The 20,288-nt window shown below is 44.2% G+C and overlaps 1 protein-coding gene across 5 annotated transcripts in view; it reads left to right on the forward strand.

The window, feature by feature from the left end:
• Positions 1 to 19,865, forward strand: part of strip1 (striatin interacting protein 1) — a 220,487-nt gene extending 200,622 nt beyond the window's left edge. For 3 of the 5 annotated variants that reach the window (XR_007264743.1, XR_007264742.1, XR_007264744.1), the window contains one exon: positions 19,660 to 19,865. The gene's annotated coding sequence lies outside the window, so the exon portion shown is untranslated. Of the gene's footprint in view, positions 1 to 5,526; positions 5,643 to 19,659 lie in introns of all 5 variants that reach the window. The other 2 variants (XR_007264745.1, XR_007264741.1) reach the window with 1 other exon arrangement.
• The last annotated feature ends 423 nt before the right edge of the window (positions 19,866 to 20,288 follow it).

Raw genomic sequence — 20,288 nt, forward strand, 5'->3', positions numbered from 1 at the left:
AAGGTGTGACTGCAAGTGAAGCAGGTAGGAGGATCCTGAGTTCAGTAACAGAGGAGCCTCAGCTCTTGACCTTGTACAACTGGTACGAGGTACTTATACCCTGTGAGAATAAGGAAAAGGGCTGCAGGGAGGATGAGCCAGCTGACCACTGTGCCGTGGTATGGGAGGCCATTCAAGATGGAGGGAACAAAAAGACAAGTGGTAGTTGTAGGGGACTCTGTATTTAGGGGGCTTGAAAGCGTCCTTTGCAAGTAGGATCGAGAGTCCTGCATGGTGTGTTGCCTGCCCCGGTGCCAGGGTGAGGGACATCTCTGACGGCTTGAAAGGATATTGGAGCAGGAGGGCAAGGATCCAGTTGTTGTGGTCCACATTGGGACAAACAGCATAGGGAAGGCTAGGAAGGAAGACCTGTTTGGGGATTATCAAGCACGAGGGAAGAAATTAAGGAACAGGACCTCAAGGTTATAATCTTTGGATTACTGCCCAAGTCACTTGCAAATTGGCACAGGGATAAGAAAAGTAGGGAAGTAAACACATGGCAAAAGCAGTAGTGTGAGAAAGAAGGGTTCCATTTCATAGGGCATTGGCATCAGTTTTGGAACAGGAGAGATCTGTATCTCCACCTGAATCGATCTGTAAGCAGTGTTCTAGCGAAAAGAATAAATACGGTAGACACTAGGACTTTAAGTGAAATGGGGGGAAGGGAAGGGGAAAATGACAGAAAATGTAATGGTAAATAGAAAAGGAAACAGCAGGTTAACATTTGTGCACGAGGGTTTAACTACATTGAGGGCTATGAAGGAAGTTAGGAGAAAGGAAAGCTCAGGTGATATTATTAATGGAGATGTTAAAATTCAAAAAAAGGTATAAAAATTAGCATAAAGGCACTTTACCCGAATGCTCATAGCATTCTAAACAAGGTAAATGAGTTAATGGCACAAATCATCGCGAATGAATATGATTTGGTAGCCATTACAGAGACATGGTTGCAGGCTGGTCATGACTGAAAATTAAGTATCCAAGGACTATTCAAAAGGACAGACAGGCAGGTAAGGGAGATGGTGTTGCTCTGATATTTAAGCACAACATCAGGGCGATAGTGAGAGATAACATAAGTTCTATGGAGAATAAGGTTGAATCCACCTGGGTGGAAATGAGAAATTCTAAGAAGAAAATGCCACTGGTAGGTGTAGTTTGTAGGCCACCAAATATTACATCACATTGGGACAGGCAATAAATAAAGAAATAATTAACACGGTAAAAATAGTATGGCAATTATCGTGGGAGACTTTAATCTACACATCGATTGGTCGAACCAGGTCAATCAAGCCAGCCTTGAGGAGGAGTTCATTGAATGTATCCACGATAGCTTTCTTGAACAGTATGTAATGGAAACAACAAGGGAGGAAGCTACCCTAGATCTGGTCCTGTGTAATGAGACAGGGGTAATTAAGGATTTCATAATTAGGGATCCTGTTGGAAGGAGTGATCACAGTATTTAGAATTTAGAATACAGATTGAAAGTGAGAAGATAAAGTCCAATACCAGAGCCTGTGCTTAAACAAAGTATAATAGGATGAGGGAAGAGTTGGCTAAAGTAGACTTGAAGCAAAGTCTTTATGGTGGGACAGTTGAGGAACAGTAGAGGACTTCCTAAGCAATTATTTCAAAGTGCTCAGCAAAAGTATATACCAATGAAAGAGAAGGACTATAAGAAAAGGGGTAATCAGACGTGGATGTCTAAGGAAATAAGGGAGGCTATCAAATTGAAAGATAAGGCATACAAAATGGCAAAGAACAGTGGGAAACTAGAAGACTGGGAAATCTTTAAACGCCAACCGAAAGCCACAAAAAAGGCTATGAAGAAAAGTAAGATAGATTATGAGACTAAACTAGCTCAGAATATAAAGACAGATAGCAACAGTTTCTATAAATATATAAAATGAAAAAAAAGTGGCTATGGTAAACATTAGTCCTTTAGAGGATGAGAGGGGGGATTTAATCATGGGAAATGAGGAAAAAGGTGAGGCATTGAACAGGTATTGTGCATCGGTCTTCACAGTGGAGGACATGAATATCTTGCCAGTAATTGATGACAAAGAAACTAAGGTAGGTGAGGACCTAGAAATGATCATTATCACAAAAGAGGTAGTGTTGGGCAAGCTAATGGAGCTAAAGGTAGAAAAGTTTCCTGGCCCTGATGGAATGCGTCCTATTAAAGAGGTGGTGGGAGTAATAGCAAATGCACTCATAGTAATTTTCCAGTATTTGGTGGACTCTGGAGCCGTACCATCAGATTGGAAAACAGCCAATGTGATGCCACTGCTCAAAAAAGGAGGTAGACAAAAGATGGGGAATTATAGGCTGGTTAGCTTAACTTGCATAGTGAGGAAAATGCTTGAATCTCTCATCAAGGGAAAAAAATAGCAAGACATCTGGACAGAAATTGTCCCATTGGACGGGTGCAGCATGGATTCATGAAGGGCAAGTCATGTTTGACTAATTTGTTGGAATTCTATGAAGATATCATGAGCACACTGGACAATGGGGACCCAGTAGATGTGGTGTATCTAGATTTCCAAAAGGTATTCAACAAGGTGCTGCACAAAAAGCTGCTGCATAAGATAAAAGTACACAGCATTAAAGGCAATGTATTAGCATAGATCAAGGATTGGTTAACTAACGGGAAGCAAAGAGTGAGAATAAATGAGTGGTTTTCTGTTTGGCGAACAGTGACTAGTGGTGTGCCTCAGGGATCAGTGCTGGGACCGCAATTGTTTATAATTTTCATAGATGATTTGGAGTTGGGGACCACATGTAGTATGTCAAAGTTTGCGGATGACACTAAGATGAGTGGTACAGCAAAGTGTGCAGAGGACTGTGAAAGTTTGCGAAGGGATATAGATAGTTTAAGTGAGTGGGCGAAGGTCTGGCAGATGGAATTCAATGCTGATAAATGTGAAGTCATCTATTTTGGTCAGAATAACAGTAAAAGGGACTATTACTTGAAGGTTAAAAAATTGCAGCATGCTGCTGTGCAGAGGGACCTAGGTGTCCTTGTGCATGAATCACAGAAGGTTGGTTTGCAAGTACTGGGAGATAACAAGAACTGCAGATGCTGGAGTCAGAGTCAGTACAGTCTGGAGCTGGAGGAACACAACAGGTCAGGCAGCATCAGAGGAGAAGGAAAGCTAACGTTTCAGGTTTACACCCCTCATCAGGACTGGAGAGGGGGAAGGGAGCTCGGAAATAAATATGGGGAGGTGGGGATAGGGAAGGTAGGTGGGTTGGTGATAGATGGATGCAGGTAGGGAGTTGTAGAGATTGGTCAGTGGGAAGGACAGGATGGACAGGTAGGAAAGAAGATGGACAAATTGTGCCAGGTCAAGGAGGTGGGGATGAGAGGGAGGGTTGGACATGGGATAAGTGCGGGGTGGGGAGATTTTGGAATTGGTGAATTCTACGTTCAGGCCATCGGATTGTAAGCTCCCGAGGTGGAAAGAGAGGTGCTGTTCCTCCAGTTTGCATGTGGCATCATTGTGACACTGGAGGAGGCCCAGGATGGAGATGTCACCCAGGGTGTGGGAAGGGGGAAATTAAAATGGTTGGCAACCGGAAGGTGCTGTTGATTACAGATGCTCCGCGAAATGGTCACTGAGCCTGCACTTGGTCTCACCAATGTAGAGGACATCACGTTGGGAGGAATGGATACAGTAGAGCAAGTTGGAGGATGTATAGGTGAATCCCTGTCGGATTTGGAAAGATTGTCTGGGGCCTTGGACAGATGTGAGAGGGGAGGCGTAGGGGCAGGTGTAGCACCTTCTACGTTTCCAGGGAAAGGTGCTCGGTGTGGCGGGGTTGGTGGGGAGTGTGGAGCAGACAAGGGAGTTGTGACGTGAGCGGTCTCTACGAAAGGCAGATAGGGGTGCGGAAAGAAATAAAAACCGAGGGGTTGTTTACAATCAGGATCAAAAACAGAAACAGTTCTGAGGAAGGGTCACCCGACCCGAAACATTGACTCTGATATTTTCTTCACAGATGCTGCCAAACCTACTGAGCTTTTCCAGCAACTTCTGTTGTTGTTTTGGTTGAGGACTTTTGTGGTACTGTGGTAGGATCTCTACCTCTGAGCCAGGAGGCTCAAGCCTCACCTGCTCCCGAGGTGTGTCATAGCATCCCTGACCAGGTTAATTAGAAAATATCTAACTGCTTCAGCTGTGAACAAGACAGAGAGAATTGCTCTCTCTCTCTCTCTTCTTTCCGTTTCATATTCATTGTGACCAGTGTTTCCTTCAATGACAACAGCTGTGAAGCACGACAACAGCTGTGAAGCACAACCACAGTAAAGATTTTGACGTCATTGTGTTGTTTCTATGGAAACAATAAAAAAAAGCTCTGTTTCTTCACCTCCCCATGATAGTAATATCTACACTAAGTGTATTCTATTCTTGATAATTAACTAACTTTGAAACATTTGACATATTTGTTTCATCCTATTCTGAAGTTAATAATTCACATGGTTTCTATTTTAGCATTTTCCTGAGCTCTGACTTGGAGACCAGTAGCAGGTGAGGTGGATGGGGAGGGGGTAAAGGGGGTAGACAGGGAGACAAAGGTAGAGGGTAAAGGAGGAACATGGAGAAAATGAGGGTAAAGGGAGAGGGTAAAAGGGGAGAGACAGGGAGGATATGAGGGTGAGAGGAGGGTGACAAGGAGAAAATGAGAGTGAGAGGAGGGATTTCTTTTTATTCTTTTATTCACTCGTGGGACATGACCATCACTGGCTGAGCCTGTGTTTATTGCCCATCCCTATTTCCCAATGAGAAGGTGGGGATGAGCTACCTTTTTGAATTGCTGCAGTTCATGTGCTGTCGGTAGACCCACAATGCCGTTAGGGAGGGAAGTCCAGGACTTTGACCTGGTGACAGTGAAGGAATGGCGATATATTTCCAAGTCAGGATGGTGAGTGGCTTGGAGCGGAACTTGACGGTGGTGGTGTTTCTATGTATTTGCTGCCCTTGACTTTCTGGATGGAAATGGTCAAGTGTTTGGAAGGTGCTGTTTGAGGAGCCTTGGCAAATTCCCACAGTGTATCCTGTTGGCAGTACATACTGCTGCTTTTGAGTGTCAGTGATGGATGGAGTGAATTCTTGCAAATGTGGTGCCTATTAAATAGGCTGTTTTGTCCTGGATGGTATCAAGCTCCTTGAGTGTTGTTGTAGCTGTACTCATCCAGGCAAATGGGGAGGCAGGAAAGGAGGGACAGGTAAGGGAGGAGATAATGGAAAGGGGTAAATGGTGAAGAGGTGAGGGCAAAGTAAGGCATGTAGAGGTGGTGTGTTGGAAGGCAACTGATGTGGGAAGACATTGGGGTGTTGAGGATGGAAGATCAGAGAGTATGGTGGAGAACAGAGCATCTTACATGGATTTGTAAACCAATATTATTTAAAAGTGTATGGTATCATCAGGCTTATTACCTTCTGATTCTTGTCATTGAAACCAACAAAATATTTGCTTTACTGTTAGGAAATGATACTTTGAACCCTCTGAGACCTCAAACCAAGGTTCAATTTGACTTCGCCCGTTAGTGTTGAAGATCGCAGGCAATGGTTGAAGGGCAAGTGAGAGATCCTTACTGTCTGGTGAGAATTGAATGTTCAACTAACCTCAATAAGACTGATGACCTGGTCATTATTTCATTACAATTTGAGAGAGCTTACAATGTGCCAACCAACAGCCATGAGTTTTACATGACAGAAATAACCACATTTCAGTAGTAGTTCATTACAAAACATTCGGGACTTCCTGAGATTGTGAAAGATGCTAAGAAATGCATGTCTACATTTTGACTAATCACCGCTGCATTAATTCCTTTTCTTAATTCCACCCTGTACTGCCCCATGTACACCACCCTGTACACCAGGCTGCCCCGCCCTGGGTTCCCATCTGAAACAATGGAGTACTCCTTAAATATAAAACTGATTTAAGAGAATGGTTCCAGGAATGAGAAACTTCAGTGATGAGTATAGATTGAAGAAGTGGAACTGTTCTGCTTGGAGGGAAGGCTGAGAGGAGATTCGATAGAGGTTTCCAAAATCATGAGTGGACTGGATATAGTAGATAGGGGTGTTCCTGCTTATAAAAGGAACAAGAACAAGAGATGTGAAAAAGAAGCAATGGTGATGTGAGAAAAAAATCTTTTTTGCACAGAGAGTAGTTAGGGTGTGGAATGCACTGTTTGGACATGTAGTGTAGCAAGATTGAGATGTGGCATTCAGAGGGCATTGGATGATTCTTTAGATAGAAATGGTGTACAGGGATATATGGGAAGACAGGAATTGGCAATAGTTAATAGAACCAGTGCTAGCACAATAGGTCGAATGGCCTGCCACAATTCTCTGATTCTGTTAAATGCAGAATAAAGATATTTTCAAAGAAATGTTAGAGCTGACTTTGTTGTGGTATATCATTTTATGAAATAATCCCAGGTACAGATTACGATCATTTATTTTACCAACACATCGGGAGAGCTCTACCTCAAAAGATTCTGAGGCAGGACTCTGTTTAGCCAAGAAATCATCAGATACTTTATACATGAAAAACACATAGGCAGTACACTACTTGAATTCCAACATGATCTGTTTAGGCTTAGATAAATCAAAAATACTTCTGCAGATTCTAATGAGACGTGGTGTTTGGTACTCCTGGCCTTATTTGCCTCCCCTATCTCTAGATGCTGCCCTAAACTTTCCTCTGGAGCCTGCTTCTATTTAATCTTGTAACCTGGTGAGATGAGCTTTGTCTACAATGTCATGATATTGACCATAGCTCAGAGTGGTACTGATGTCACTAGATGTTCAAGTGACTGATAAGGACACAGGTTGTTAGCAGTTCGGCCACAGCTGCATGGTATGTCTCAGTTAAACTCAGAAACCTTCTTAGTTCACTCAAATGGAAATGAATGAACTATACATTCTAAAGTAACTAAATTCCCTAGTTTTTTCTACCATCCTGCTTAACACTGCTTAAGACTTTTATTGATCATTTTTGTTTCTTCCCCCAGTGAATTATGGAGGTGACCCATATTCAAAACCCATTTTCAGTATTTCCCCCGACACTTTATCAAAGGAGCCTTGACATTTGGGACTTCTTTGAGTTGGTTCACAGAGATCAAACCCCCAGATTAATTCCAGAGCTGATTGGAGTGTGCGATGACGGACTGTGAGAGGAAATGTGATTTGGACAGGTTGAGTGAATGGGCAAATGTAGTATAATGTAGCTAAATTTGAGGTTATCCACTTGGGGAGCAAAAAGAGGAAGGTGGATATTATTTGAATGGCTATGAATTGGGAGTGAGGAATGTGCAACGAGACCTGGGTGTCCTCGTTCACCGGTCACTGAAGGTAAGCACGCAAGTGCAGCAGGTGGTAAAGAAGGACATAACTATGTTGGCCTTCATAGTGAGGGGATTTAAGTACAGAAGCAGGGATATCTTGCTGCAGTTATACAGGACTTTGGGAAGACCACATTGGAATATTGTGTGCAATTTTAGTTGTCTTATATGAGGAAGAATGTTCTGGCTATGGAGGGAGTGCAACAACAATTTACCAAACTGATTCCTAGGATGGTGTGATTGACGTATGAGCATAAATTGAGTCACTTAGGACTATATTCACTGGAGTTTAGAAGAATCAGGGGGATCTCATAGAAATCTAGACAAGGTAGGCGACAGGGAAATCGAGAATCAGGGGTCACAGTCTAAGGATATGTGGTAAACCATTTTGGACTGAGATGAGAATTTTCTCTCCCAGAGAGTGGTCAGCTGTGGAATTCATTACCACAGAAAGCAGTCAAAGCCAAAACACTGAATGATCTCAAGAACGGATTGGATATAGCACTTGGGGCAAAAGGGTATTGGGAAAAGCAGAAACAGCTACTGAGTTGGATAATCCGTTGTGATCATAATGAATGGCAGAGTAGGCTGGAAGGGCAGATTGGCCTACTCCTGCTCCTATTTTTGATTACTGTGTTTGATTTTGTTTTGTATGAATGGCCTGAGATGGTATGAGTAGTCTCATTGATTTGCACTTATTTTTTGAAATCTACTCATCGCACACACTATAAAACATTTCTAATGAGTAGCTTAACTTTATCTGAAGTGAACAAGGGACTTATTCTGAGAAACAGATTTCGCACTGCGCCAAGATCCCACATAAACCACCCAGAATTTACTGAGAAACTAACAGCCTAAAAATAAAGCTGTGTCTGCACTGATCCTGTGGGTTGCACTGATCAGCCAGCGCTATAAATTGCAGTAGTAGTGATGATAGGATGGAGCCCCGTGCTAAAACCATTGAGACAATATCCAAGAGCAGTATTAAACTCTCCTTGACCAAGAAACATAGCAACTTGGGGAATGGGAGTATGGGAACAGTTCTTCGTTGTTATGCCACTGGCCCCCATTATCAGGCGAAGACACTCCAGGAATTGTGTGTGAATGCAGTTTGGGAGGAACTAGTTCAGTGGGAATGGTATCACCTCTCTGTACCAGGGCCTTGTGAATGATAACATAATTCTTGGAGTGAACCCAGAACAGTATTGTGTGCAATTCTGGTCTCCCTCCTATAGGAAAGATGTTGTGAAACTAGAAGGGCTTCAGAAAAGATTTGAGGATGTTGCCAAGGTTGGAGGGTTTGAGCTATAGGGAGAGACTTAATAGGCTGGGGCTATGTTCCCTGGAGCGTCAGAGGCTAGGGGTGACCTTATAAAGGGCATGGATAGGGTAAATAGGCAAGGTCTTTTCCCTGGGCTGGGGGAGTCCGAAACTAGAGGGCATAGGTTTAAGGTGAGAGGGTAAAAATATAAAAGGGACCTTAGAAGCAACTTTTTCACACAGAGGATGGTACGTGAATGAAATGAGCTGCCAGAGAAAGTGGTGGAGGCTGGTATGATTACAGCATTTAAAAGGCATCTGGATGGGTACATGAGTAGGAAGGGTTTAAAGGGATATAGGCTAAATGCTGGCAAATGGGACTAGATTTACATTGGATATCTGGTCGGCATGGACAAGTTGGACCGAAGAATCTGTTTCCATGCTGTATATCTCCATGATTCCATGCAGATCTGAGCAAAGAAAAGGCAGGAAGTCGAAATTCAGTATGGAATATCCCAGACAAATAGGAGCACACTCATAACAAAGCAAAAGAAGGGCCCCTGGTGCTGTGACTTGATGCAGCACTCACCAGTGCAGGCAGTAACTTCTCTTCTATCAGAGAGGCAGAGGCAAAGGCAAGTGTGTCAGCCATCTGTGTTGCTGAGAGCCTGTAGTCAGCATTATACTTCTGCAAAGAAAAAGGTAATGTTAGTAAGCAGTCGTTCAGCCACAAAATCACAACAGCCTGCTCCACCAGAAACCATGTGGATGCCCAAAGGGAATGAGTTAGGGATTGGATACACCGAATGGCTTTATATACAAGAATGACAGCTGTGAGTGAGTTACAGGCTGCATTCTAACAAAGGGGTTGGGACAATTTATATATATTTGGAAGAGAGGTCTTGTACAACACACTTCATCAGATATTTTTTAATTTGCCAACAATGAAACTGTCACTTTAGTGTCTGTAAACAATTAAAAAGGTCGGGTTGATCCGAAACCAAAATGTGCAAAATTGACCCCCTGACCAATTTTCATCACTGACTGCAATTTGGAAGTGTTTAGTAATGAAGGGATTTCCACTGGAAGGGAATCACATTCCTGGCCAATTTATGTAAATAGGAGGTTGTTATAGTTCGTAATGCTACACCAGGTTTACTAGGCCTCTGGTAATGGGAGTGGGTTGCAGGAAGTATGGAACTGCATCACACAGGCCAGATTAGAGCAGACAGCCTGAGCTGTAACCCAGTCTGTCCTGATCTTAGCCAGGACAAGTTGTAGACATTTTTACTGTCCCTCTCGGTGTCACCTGTTGCTGCTGCTGCTCTACGGCCATGAGAGAATCAGGCTTCATGGTGCTGTTATCTTAGGTAAATAACATGCTGATCCTCACCTTCTGAACTCACATGTTACAAGTGGTAACTTAGCTAAGATGCTGGGAGCACTTGGTGCTTCAAGCTGTGTCAAGTGAGAAAACAGGAACAAAACATCACCTCTCAATGCTACTTTCATGGTCAGAAATCACACGACACCAGGTTACAGTCCAACAGGTTCACACACATGGGCCAAACATGGGCAAGTGGGACTAGTTTAGTTTGGAAACTTGATCTGCATGGGCAAGTTGGACCGAAGGGTCTATTTCTGTGCTGTTTGACCCTATTGATAACGGTGGCACAGTGGTTAGCACTGCTGCCTCACAGCGCCAGGAACCTGGGTTTGATTCCAGCCTTGGGTGAATGTCTGTGTGGAGTTTGCACATTCTCCCTGTGTCTGCGTGGGTTTCCTCCGGGTGCTCCGGTTTCCTCCCACAGTCCAAAGATGTGCAGGTGAGGTGGATTGACCATGCTAAATTGCCCGTAGTGTTCAGGGATGTGTAGATTAGGTGGGTTATAGGGGGATGGGTCTGGGTGGGATGCTCTGAGGTTTGGTGTGGACTTGTTGGGCCGAAGGGCCTGTTTCCACACTGTAGGGATTCTATGATTTTGTACATCTATGATTTTAGCCCTATTGGTAAATAAACCTGATGAACAGGTGCCTCATTCATGAATAACATAACATACCTGAGCTTCAGTGGTAATTTAACCCAAGCTACCTGTGTCGTTACTATAGTATGCCCTTTGACCTGAGCCATGCCCTGTTTTGCTGCCATCCTTCAACCTCTCTGTAGGCCACACCACAATGCATTCCCTGGGTTGGTACCTGGGACTTCGATGTTGTGGCCATTTCGGAGACATGGATAGAGCAGGGACAGGAATGGTTGTTGCGGGTTCCGGGGTTTAGATGTTTCAGTAAGATCAGGGAAGGTGGTAAAAGAGGGGGAGGTGTGGCATTGTTAGTCAAGGACAATATTACGGTGGCAGAAAGGACATTTGATGACAACTCATCTACTGAGGTAGTATGGGCTGAGGTTAGAACCAGGAAAGGAGAGGTCACCCTGTTGGGAGTTTTCTATAGGCCTCCGAAAAGTTCCAGAGATGTAGAGGAAAAGATTGCAAAGATGATTCTGGATAGGAGCGAAAGTAGCAGGGTGGTTGTTATGGGGGACTTTAACTTTCCAAATATTGACTGGAAACGCTATAGTTCGAGTACTTCAGATGGGTCAGTTTTTGTCCAGTGTGTGCAGGAGGGTTTCCTGACACAGTATGTAGATAGGCCAACAAGAGTCGAGGCCACATTGGATTTGGTACTGGGTAATGAACCAGGCCAGGTGTTAGATTTGGAGGTAGGTGAGCACTTTGGTGATAGTGACCACAATTCGGTTATGTTTACTTTAGCGATGGAAAGGGATCGGTATATAACGCAGGGCAAGAGTTATAGCTGGGGGAAAGGCAATTATGAGGCAAGATTTAGGATGCATAGGATGGAGAAGGAAACTGCAGGGGCTGGGCACAATTGAAATGTGGAGCTTGTTCAAGGAACAGCTACTGCGTGTCCTTGAGAAGTATGTACCTGTCAGGCAGGGAGGAAGTGGTCGAGCGAGGGAACCGTGGTTTACTAAAGTTGAATCTCTTGTCAAGAGGAAGAAGGAGGCTTATGTAGAGATGAGGCGTGAAGGCTGAGTTAGGGCGCTTGAGAGTTACAAGTTAGCCAGGAAGGACCTAAAGAGAGAGCTAAGAAGAGCCAGGAGGGGACATGAGAAGTCTTTAGCAGGTAGGATCAAGGAAAACCCTAAAGCTTTCTATAGCTATGTCAGGAATAAAAGAATGACTGGAGTAAGATTGGGGCCGGTCAAGGACAGTAGTGGGAAGTTGTGCGTGGAGTCCGAAGAGATAGGAGAGGTGCTAAATGAATATTTTTCGTCAGTATTCACACAGGAAAAAGACAATGTAGTCAAGGAGAATACTGAGATACAGTCTATTAGACTAGACGGGATTGAGGTTCATAAGGAGGAAGTGTTAGCAATTCTGGAAGGTGTGAAAATAGATAAGTCCCCTGGGCCGGATGGGATTTATCCTAGGATTCTCTGGGAAGCTAGAGAGGAGATTGCAGAGCCTTTGGCTTTGATCTTTATATCGTCATTGTCTTCAGGAATAGTGCCAGAAGACTGGAGACTAGCAAATGTTGTCCCCTTGTTCAAGAAGGGGAGTAGAGACAACCCTGGTAATTATAGACCAGTGAGCCTTACTTCGGTTGTGGGTAAAGTGTTGGAAAGGATTATAAGAGATAGGATTTATAATCATCTAGAAAGGAATAATTTGATTAGGGATAGTCAACACGGTTTTGTGAAGAGTAGGTCGTGCCTCACAAACCTTATTGAGTTCTTTGAGAAGGTGACCAAACAGGTGGATGAGGGTAAAGCGGTTGATGTGGTGTATTTGGATTTCAGTAAAGCGTTTGATAAGGTTCCCCATGGTAGGCTATTGCAGAAAATACGGAGGCATGGGATTGAGGGTGATTTAGCGGTTTGGATCAGAAATTGGCTAGCTGTAAGAAGACAGAGGGTGGTGGTTGATGGGAAATGTTCATCCTGGAGTTCAGTTACTAGTGGTGTACCTTAAGGATCTGTTTTGGGGCCACTGCTGTTTGTCATTTTTATAAATGACCTGGATGAGGGCGTAGAAGGATGGGTTAGTAAATTTGCGGATGACACCAAAGTCGGTGGAGTTGTGGATAGTGCGGAAGGATGTTGCAGGTTACAGAGGGACATAGATAAGTTGCAGAGCTGGGCTGAGAGGTGGCAAATGGAGTTTAATGCGGAAAAGTGTGAGGTGATTCACTTTGGAAGGAGTAACAGGAATACAGAGTACTGGGCTAATGGTAAGATTCTTGGTAGTGTGGATGAGCAGAAAGATCTCGGTGTCCATGTGCATAGATCACTGAAAGTTGCCACCCAGGTTGATAGCGTTGTTAAGAAGGCGTACAGTATGTTAGGTTTTATTGGTAGAGGGATTGAGTTTCGGAGCCATGAGGTCATGTTGCAGCTGTACAAAACTCTGGTGCGGCCGCACTTGGAGTATTGCGTACAGTTCTGGTCACCGCATTATAGGAAGGATGTGGAAGCATTGGAAAGGGTGCAGAGGAGATTTACCAGGATGTTGCCTGGTATGGAGGGAAGGTCTTATGAGGAAAGGCTGAGGGTCTTGAGGCTGTTTTCGTTAGAGAGAAGAAGGTTAAGAGGTGACTTGAAAGAGACATACAAGATGATCAGAGGATTAGATAGGGTGGACAGTGGGAGCCTTTTTCCTCGGATGGTGATGGCTAGCACGAGGGGACATAGCTTTAAATTGAGGGGTGATAGATATAGGACAGATGTCAGAGGTAGGTTCTTTACTCAGAGAGTAGTAAGGGCGTGGAATGCCCTGCCTGCAAAAATAGTAGACTCGCCCACTTTAAGGGCATTTAAATGGTCATTGGATAAACATATGAATGATAATGGAATAGTTTAGGTTAGATGGGCTTCAGATTGGTTTCACAGGTCGGCGCAACATCGAGGGCCGAAGGGCCTGTACTGCGCTGTAATGTTCTATGTTCTATGTTCTATGACAGGCCTCACCTCTGTCACCCTGAGAGACTGCATTTCTCCAACTTGTCCCAGTGGCCATTGGCATGTGAATCTAGATTCCAAGCATTGGCTGGAAGACTAAATGAGGAAAGAAACAAGAAATCACAGAATCCCTACAGTGTAGAAACACGCCATTCGGCCCAACAAGTACACACGAACCTTCCTAAGAGTATCCCACCCAGATCCATCTTCCTACCCTTTCCCTGTAACCCTACATTTCTCATGGCTAACACACCTAACCTATACATCGCCGAACACCATGAGCAATTTAGCATCGCTAATCCACCTAAACCCTTGGGACTGTGGGAGGAAAATGGAGCACTCAGCAGAAACCCATGCAGACACGGGGGAATGTACAAACTCCACACAGTTAGTGCCCGAGGATGGAATTGATCCCAGGTCTCTGGAGCTGTGAGGTAGCAGTGCAGACACCCAAATCACCCAATCTCCTTTTCCAGGCAAAGGTCCAACAATGAAGAGTGGAATCAGTACTGATTTCGTCACCGCTCTGGGCTGAAACAGTTGTATATCAAAGCTAAAAGGAGTTCACTCATCTCGGAGCTAGAATCTAGCTTCACCTCTCTGCCTGATTCAGTTTCCTAAATAACTGAGTTATTTGAGGTTGGAGAGTTTAACATGGATAAAGTTTTTGAGAAGATTTGTAGCTCGGTTTGTGGATGAGGTTGTAGACTTGCTCGCCGAGCCGGTGTGTTTGGTTGCAGACATTTCATCACCCTCCTCGGTAATATCATTGTTGCACCTCTGGTGAAGTGTTGGTGTTCTGTCCTGCTTGTTTTTTTATATGCCTCAGTTTGCTGGGGTGGTTGACGTTACTACCAGTTCTGTTTTTCAGTTTACCCAAAAAGCACAATCAGCCGTTACCTCCGCAACAGACCACAACAAGACGACAATACGGCCAGGCACACTAGTCACCCTACTGTACATCAGAGACATATCGGAGATGACCACACGACTACTCAGACACCTAGGTATCAGGGTAGCCCACAAACCAACAACCACCCTGCGACAGCTTCTGATAAACGTAAAGGATCCCATACCTACAACCAATAAAACTAAGGTAATGTACAAAATACCATGTAAGGACTGTGAAAAACATTATATAGGCCAAACTGGAAGAAAACTGACAATAAGGATACATGAACACCAACTAGCCACCAAGAGACACGACCAATTCTCACTGGTCTTCATACACACTGACAAAGAAGGACATGAATTCGACTGGGGCAACACATCCATAATAGCACGAGCCACACAGAGAAATTCCAGGTAATTGCTGGGGGCTGGAACTCCATCAACAAGCACATTAAACTGGACCCGATACACAAACCACTGAAAAACAGAACTGGAAGTAATGCCAACCACCCCAGTAAACCGAGGTTTATAAATAACAAACGGGACAGAACAACAGTGCTTCACCGGAGGCACACTGATGATGTTACCTAGCAGGGAGACGAAACGTCTGCAATTACCACTTTATTTTTAATTTTTCGTAATTATTCTCTGCCCCAATTAATTGGATTACAGATCATCCCTTCGCTTGCTATTCACCTTTTGACACTTTGTTCACACTGTCTGATACTTTTGAATCACCTGCAGAGACTTACTAGTCAGCCTGTCAACACTCCACTGACACCATTTGTGTGATCTTTTGATCTCTCTGCCTATTGATCTCTCTGCCTATTGATCTCTTTGCCTCTAAATTCTGTGCCTCTATGCTTTTCTTCACTTCACCTAATGAAGCAGCAGTGCTCCAAAAGCTTGTGATTTCAAATAAACCTGTCAGACTATAACCTGGTGTCATATGACTTTTGTGCTAATCATAAAGATTGCTTGAGAGAGTCTGGCACCATTAATGTCTGTGGTGTCAGCAGCAATATTGATCAAAATCATAATCACATTCATGGGAAATCTTCAAAAACATTAATAGAACAATGGGAGCTATGTGCACTTTGGAATTTCTTAAAATAGAGAAGAGGTTAGATGACCAGTAGACTCATCTAAAGGCCAGTAATTGTAGAACTTCTTTGATCATAACAAAGGGTGGCTTTTTTCCCCCAATCAGCCTGTCCAGAGATGTTATGACACACCTCTGGAGCAGATGGGATTTAACCTGAGTGTCCTGGTTCAGGCAGGAACATGACCACTGCACCACAACACCCCTCTAAAGGATAGCTTTTTTTTTAAATATCAGGAAGTGCTGGCAAACACAACTGAATGTTTTTCCCCTTCAACAAATCACTGTGACTTTTTTTGTTTTTAACTACTAACTACCGACAGTAAAACATCCGTGTAGCCAATTAGAATTAGATTTTATTGTCATGTGTACTCAAAAAGTATAGGAATACACAAGTGCAAAGTATGAATAAGAAGGAAATGGGGGATATGGATCCTGTAAGTGAAGACAGTTTTAATGTGGAAGGACAAAATGCGTCAGTGCAGACTTGGAGGGCTGAAGGGCCTGTTCCTGAGCTTTGTTGTTCTTTAAGAGACAACACAGTGTGGAGCTGGAGGTACACAGCAGGTCAGGCAGCATCAGAGGAGCAGGAAAATTGACGTTTTGGATCGGGACCCTTCTTCAGAAATGGGGAGGAGGAAGGGACCTCTGAAATAAATAGAAAGGAAGAGTGAGGATGGGGAAGGTAGGTGGGATGGTGATAGGTGAGTGCAGGTAAGGAGTGGTAGGGATTGGTCAGTGGGATGGGTGGGGCAGGTAGGTGGGAGAGAAGTTGGACAGGTTGTGTCAGGTCAAGGAGGCAGGGATGAGAGGGAGGGTTGGACATGGGATGAGGCTGGGGGTGGGGAGATTTTAAAACTGGTGATTTCCACGTTTAGGCCATCGGGCTGTCGGCTCCTGAGGCAGAATATGAGGTGTTGCTCCTCCAGTTTGAGGGTAGTGTCATTGTGACACTGGAGGAAGCCTAGGAAGGACATGTTACTCAGGGAGTGGGACAGGGCGTTAAAGTGGTTTGCGACCAGAAGATATTGTCATTTGTCGCAAACAGAGTGCAGATGCTCTACGAAATGGTCTCCAAGCCTACACTTGGTCTCACCGATGTAGAGGAGGCCACTCGGGAGCAGCAGATACAGTAGACCAAGTTGACGGATGTGCAGGTGAACTCCTGTGTAATGTGGAAAGTTTGTTTTGTGCCTTGAATAGAGGTGAGGGGGGAGGTGTAGGGATAGGTGTAGCACTTCCTGCGGTTGCAGGGAAAGGTGCCGGGGGTGGTAGGGTTAGTGGGGAGTGTGGAGCAGATGAGGGTGTCGCAGAGAAAGTGGTCGCTACAAAAGGCAGATAGGGGTGGGGTGGAAATATATCTTTGGTTGTGGAGTCGGATTGTAGGTGGCGTAAAATGATACGTTGAATGCAGAGGTTGGTGGGATGGTATGTGAGGACCAGGGGGATTCAGGAGGTGTGAGGGCAGAAGTGCAGGAAACGCAAGGGATGCGGTCGAGAGCATTTTCAACCACCAAAGAGGGGAAGTTGCGGTCCTTGAAATAAGAGGACATCTGGAATGTGCGGGAGTGGAACACCCCATCTTGGGAGCAGGCACAGCGGAGGCGAACTAATTGGGAGTAGGGGATCGCATTCTTGCAGGAGGGTGGGTAAGAGGGAGTATAACCCAGGTAGCTGTGGGAGTCGGTGGGCTCGAAATAGATATCGGTTTTGAGGCGGTCACCAGAGATGGAAATACAGAGGTCCGGGAAGGATCAGAGATGGTCCAGGTGAATTTGAGGTTGGGGTGAAAGGTGTTAGTAAAGTTGATGAACTGTTCAAGCTCCTCGTGGGAGCACGAGGCAACGCCTTTATTGCTCTTTGTTCTTTTGTCACCATTCTCTGGCGCCATCTTGGTTACAAAATCAGAACTTACAAAAAAGACAACAGCAAAATTTTTTTAAAAAGCTAAAAGGTAAGAAAAATGTCCAGATTTTAAACTTTAAGTCTCATCTCCGTAAAGGTGTTTGGAACCACTGATGCAGGCACCCAGTCTCGGTCAGTCTGCGAGTCTTGCATTGATCCCTGGGAGGAGCCACGTTCTTGTTGTTGCTGCTGACAGATACTATCACTGTGACACAAGAGCCATAAGGGTAGTTTTCTGAATGTACTGAACGATCTAATGATAGTAAAAAGTGAAGTGTAATCTCTAAGGGTGTGCAACTGCAGCATCACTGAAGGTCAATACTTCCCCAATGATTTCAGGTGCTCCCCCAAATACTTTTTAAAGGTTATGCTGCACAGTGTCCAGCATTCCAGAACCCACCAATCTCTGGATGTAAAACATTTTCCTCAAATCCCTCTAAACCTCCTACCTTCCCATTTAAAACTGTGGCCCCTTGTCACTGACTTTTTCAACTATCGAGAACAGCTGCTTTCTATCTACCGTGTCAATGACCTCATAAATCTTGTACCTCAGTCAGGTCCCCCTCAACCTTCTCTGCTCAAGAAAACTACCCAATCTAATCCAGGCTCACTTCATCGCTAGAGATAGTAGGAACTGCCGATGCTGGAGAATCTGAGATAACCATGTGTAGAGCTGGATGAACACAGCAGGCCAAGCAGCATCAGAGGAGCAGGAAAGGTGACGTTTCGGGTCTGGACCCTTCTTCATTGCTAAAATGCTTCATCCCGGGCATCTGAGGGAGAGGGTGTCCCCTTCAGACCTCTATCCTCCCCCTCTTCTCCAGCAAATCATGCTGCTCCACAGAATCACAAAAGTGTTACAATGCAGAAGAAGGACCGTTTTTTCCCTATGCTTTTGCATGTTATTTCTATCCAAATAATCCAATATGCTGTTGAATGCCTTAGTCAAGAATCTGGGGCTCATTGTTTCCTAATCTCCCAATAAAGTGGCATAGTACTGTATTTGTTGTACTAAGGTAAATCTCTGCAATAATTTTTGCTTTGAAATTGGCAAGCTCTTGACTGTCCCAAAGATAATCCAATATGTTTCAGAGTTTCTCTCCAGGACAGCTGGCAATGTTTAAAGGGCTGGTGCATGGGTTGGGGGTGAGAAGACAATGGGAAGGCCAATCATCACCAATTACCACATTATTAAACTCATTGAGGATCTTGTTAAACTTCCTGACAAGAGCCGCATGGAAATTAGACTCTTCATTCTGACAATTCCAAGTCGTCTGTGCAGAAATGTTACATTTATTGCTGGAACATTAGAAAATAGCTTTTAATCTGTACAAAATAAATTTTGATGGACCAAATAGTTCAGGCTTGTACTTTCACATCTCCTGCATGGCCACTTTCATTCCTACTTCCACTCCTGTCCCTGTAAGGTGCTTCTGCCTCTCTACAATATTGAGGGGGCAGCCCCCTACATGGCTACCACTTCTCTTTGCTGCTGCTGATGCCAGGCAGGCAGCTCTCACTTCATGGATAACACAGCAGACCAGGCAGCATCAGAGGAGCAGGAAGGTTAATGTTTCAAGTTGGGACCCTTCTTCAGAAATGGGGAGGACGAAGGGAGCTTAGAAATAAATAGAGAGGAGGGGTGGGGCTGGGGAAGGTAGGTGGGATGGTGATAGGTGAGTGCAGGTAGGGAGTGGTGGGGATTGGTCAGTGAGGTTGGAGGGGCAGATAGGTGGGAGAGAAGATGGACAGATTGTGTCAGGTCAAGGAGGTGGGGATGAGAGGGAGGTTTGGTCATGGGATGAGGCCGGGGGTGGGGAGATTTTGAAACTGGTAAAATCCACATTTAGGCCATTGGGCCTTGGGAGCCTACAGCCCTCACCCGAAACGTCAACTTTCTGCTGTGTTCCTCCAGCTCCATACTGTGTTATCTCTGACTGCAACATCTGCAGTTCTTACTATCTCTCACATCATGGAAGTCCTTTGCATCTCAATTTGATGTTGGTATTTCCTACTGGTAAATAGGCCATTTGAACTTAAAAATGTCAAATGAACTACACACTTGAGTTGGGATTGCATACTTTCTTTGGAAATCAGCCCATTATTCTGCTTCTTGCTCGACAGGTCCTTCCAGACTTGAAGCTTAAGACACCATATTGGTCATCTCAGAGATTCCTGAGTGCCTAAAATATCTGATGAAAATCATCCTGCAGATGTCCAATCAGAAACAGTGAAGGGGAAGAATCAAAATTGTTTCTAAAAGTTGAGTGGATATTTGAGTTATTATTTTCTAAAAGAATGTTGGGAAAGATTAAAGAATTAAACTCCAACAGTACTTGACATTTTATTTCATATTTCCAGCATTTATAGTATTTTATTTGTGGAGGTAAGATCCACACTTTGGCTTTGTGATGGGAAATATCACTGTCTCAAACTCTAGCTGCAGAATTAATAGCAGTAAAATTGAAATTGCAGGAGCAAAATTTAATTTCACCTTCCTCCAAGTTTGAGTCATGTGACTATATTGTACAGGAAAAGTGTAATTTATTAACATTGCAATTGCCAGCATCATTCTTGCTGATTTAGATGGCAACTTGCCATGTCTACATTTACTTTGTAAAAATAAATCTCATGAAGAGGCCAGTTTGATCCAGGTGCTATAAATATCTTATACAGCTCTCCTCATGAATACACTGGCACTAGCTAACTGACTCTACAGTGATTTCAATTTCTCAAATCTATTTAAATTCCTA

This window comes from Rhincodon typus, chromosome 25 (genome assembly GCF_021869965.1).
Source record: "Rhincodon typus isolate 14 chromosome 25, sRhiTyp1.1, whole genome shotgun sequence".
In the NCBI taxonomy this organism is placed as follows: Eukaryota; Metazoa; Chordata; class Chondrichthyes; order Orectolobiformes; family Rhincodontidae; genus Rhincodon; species Rhincodon typus.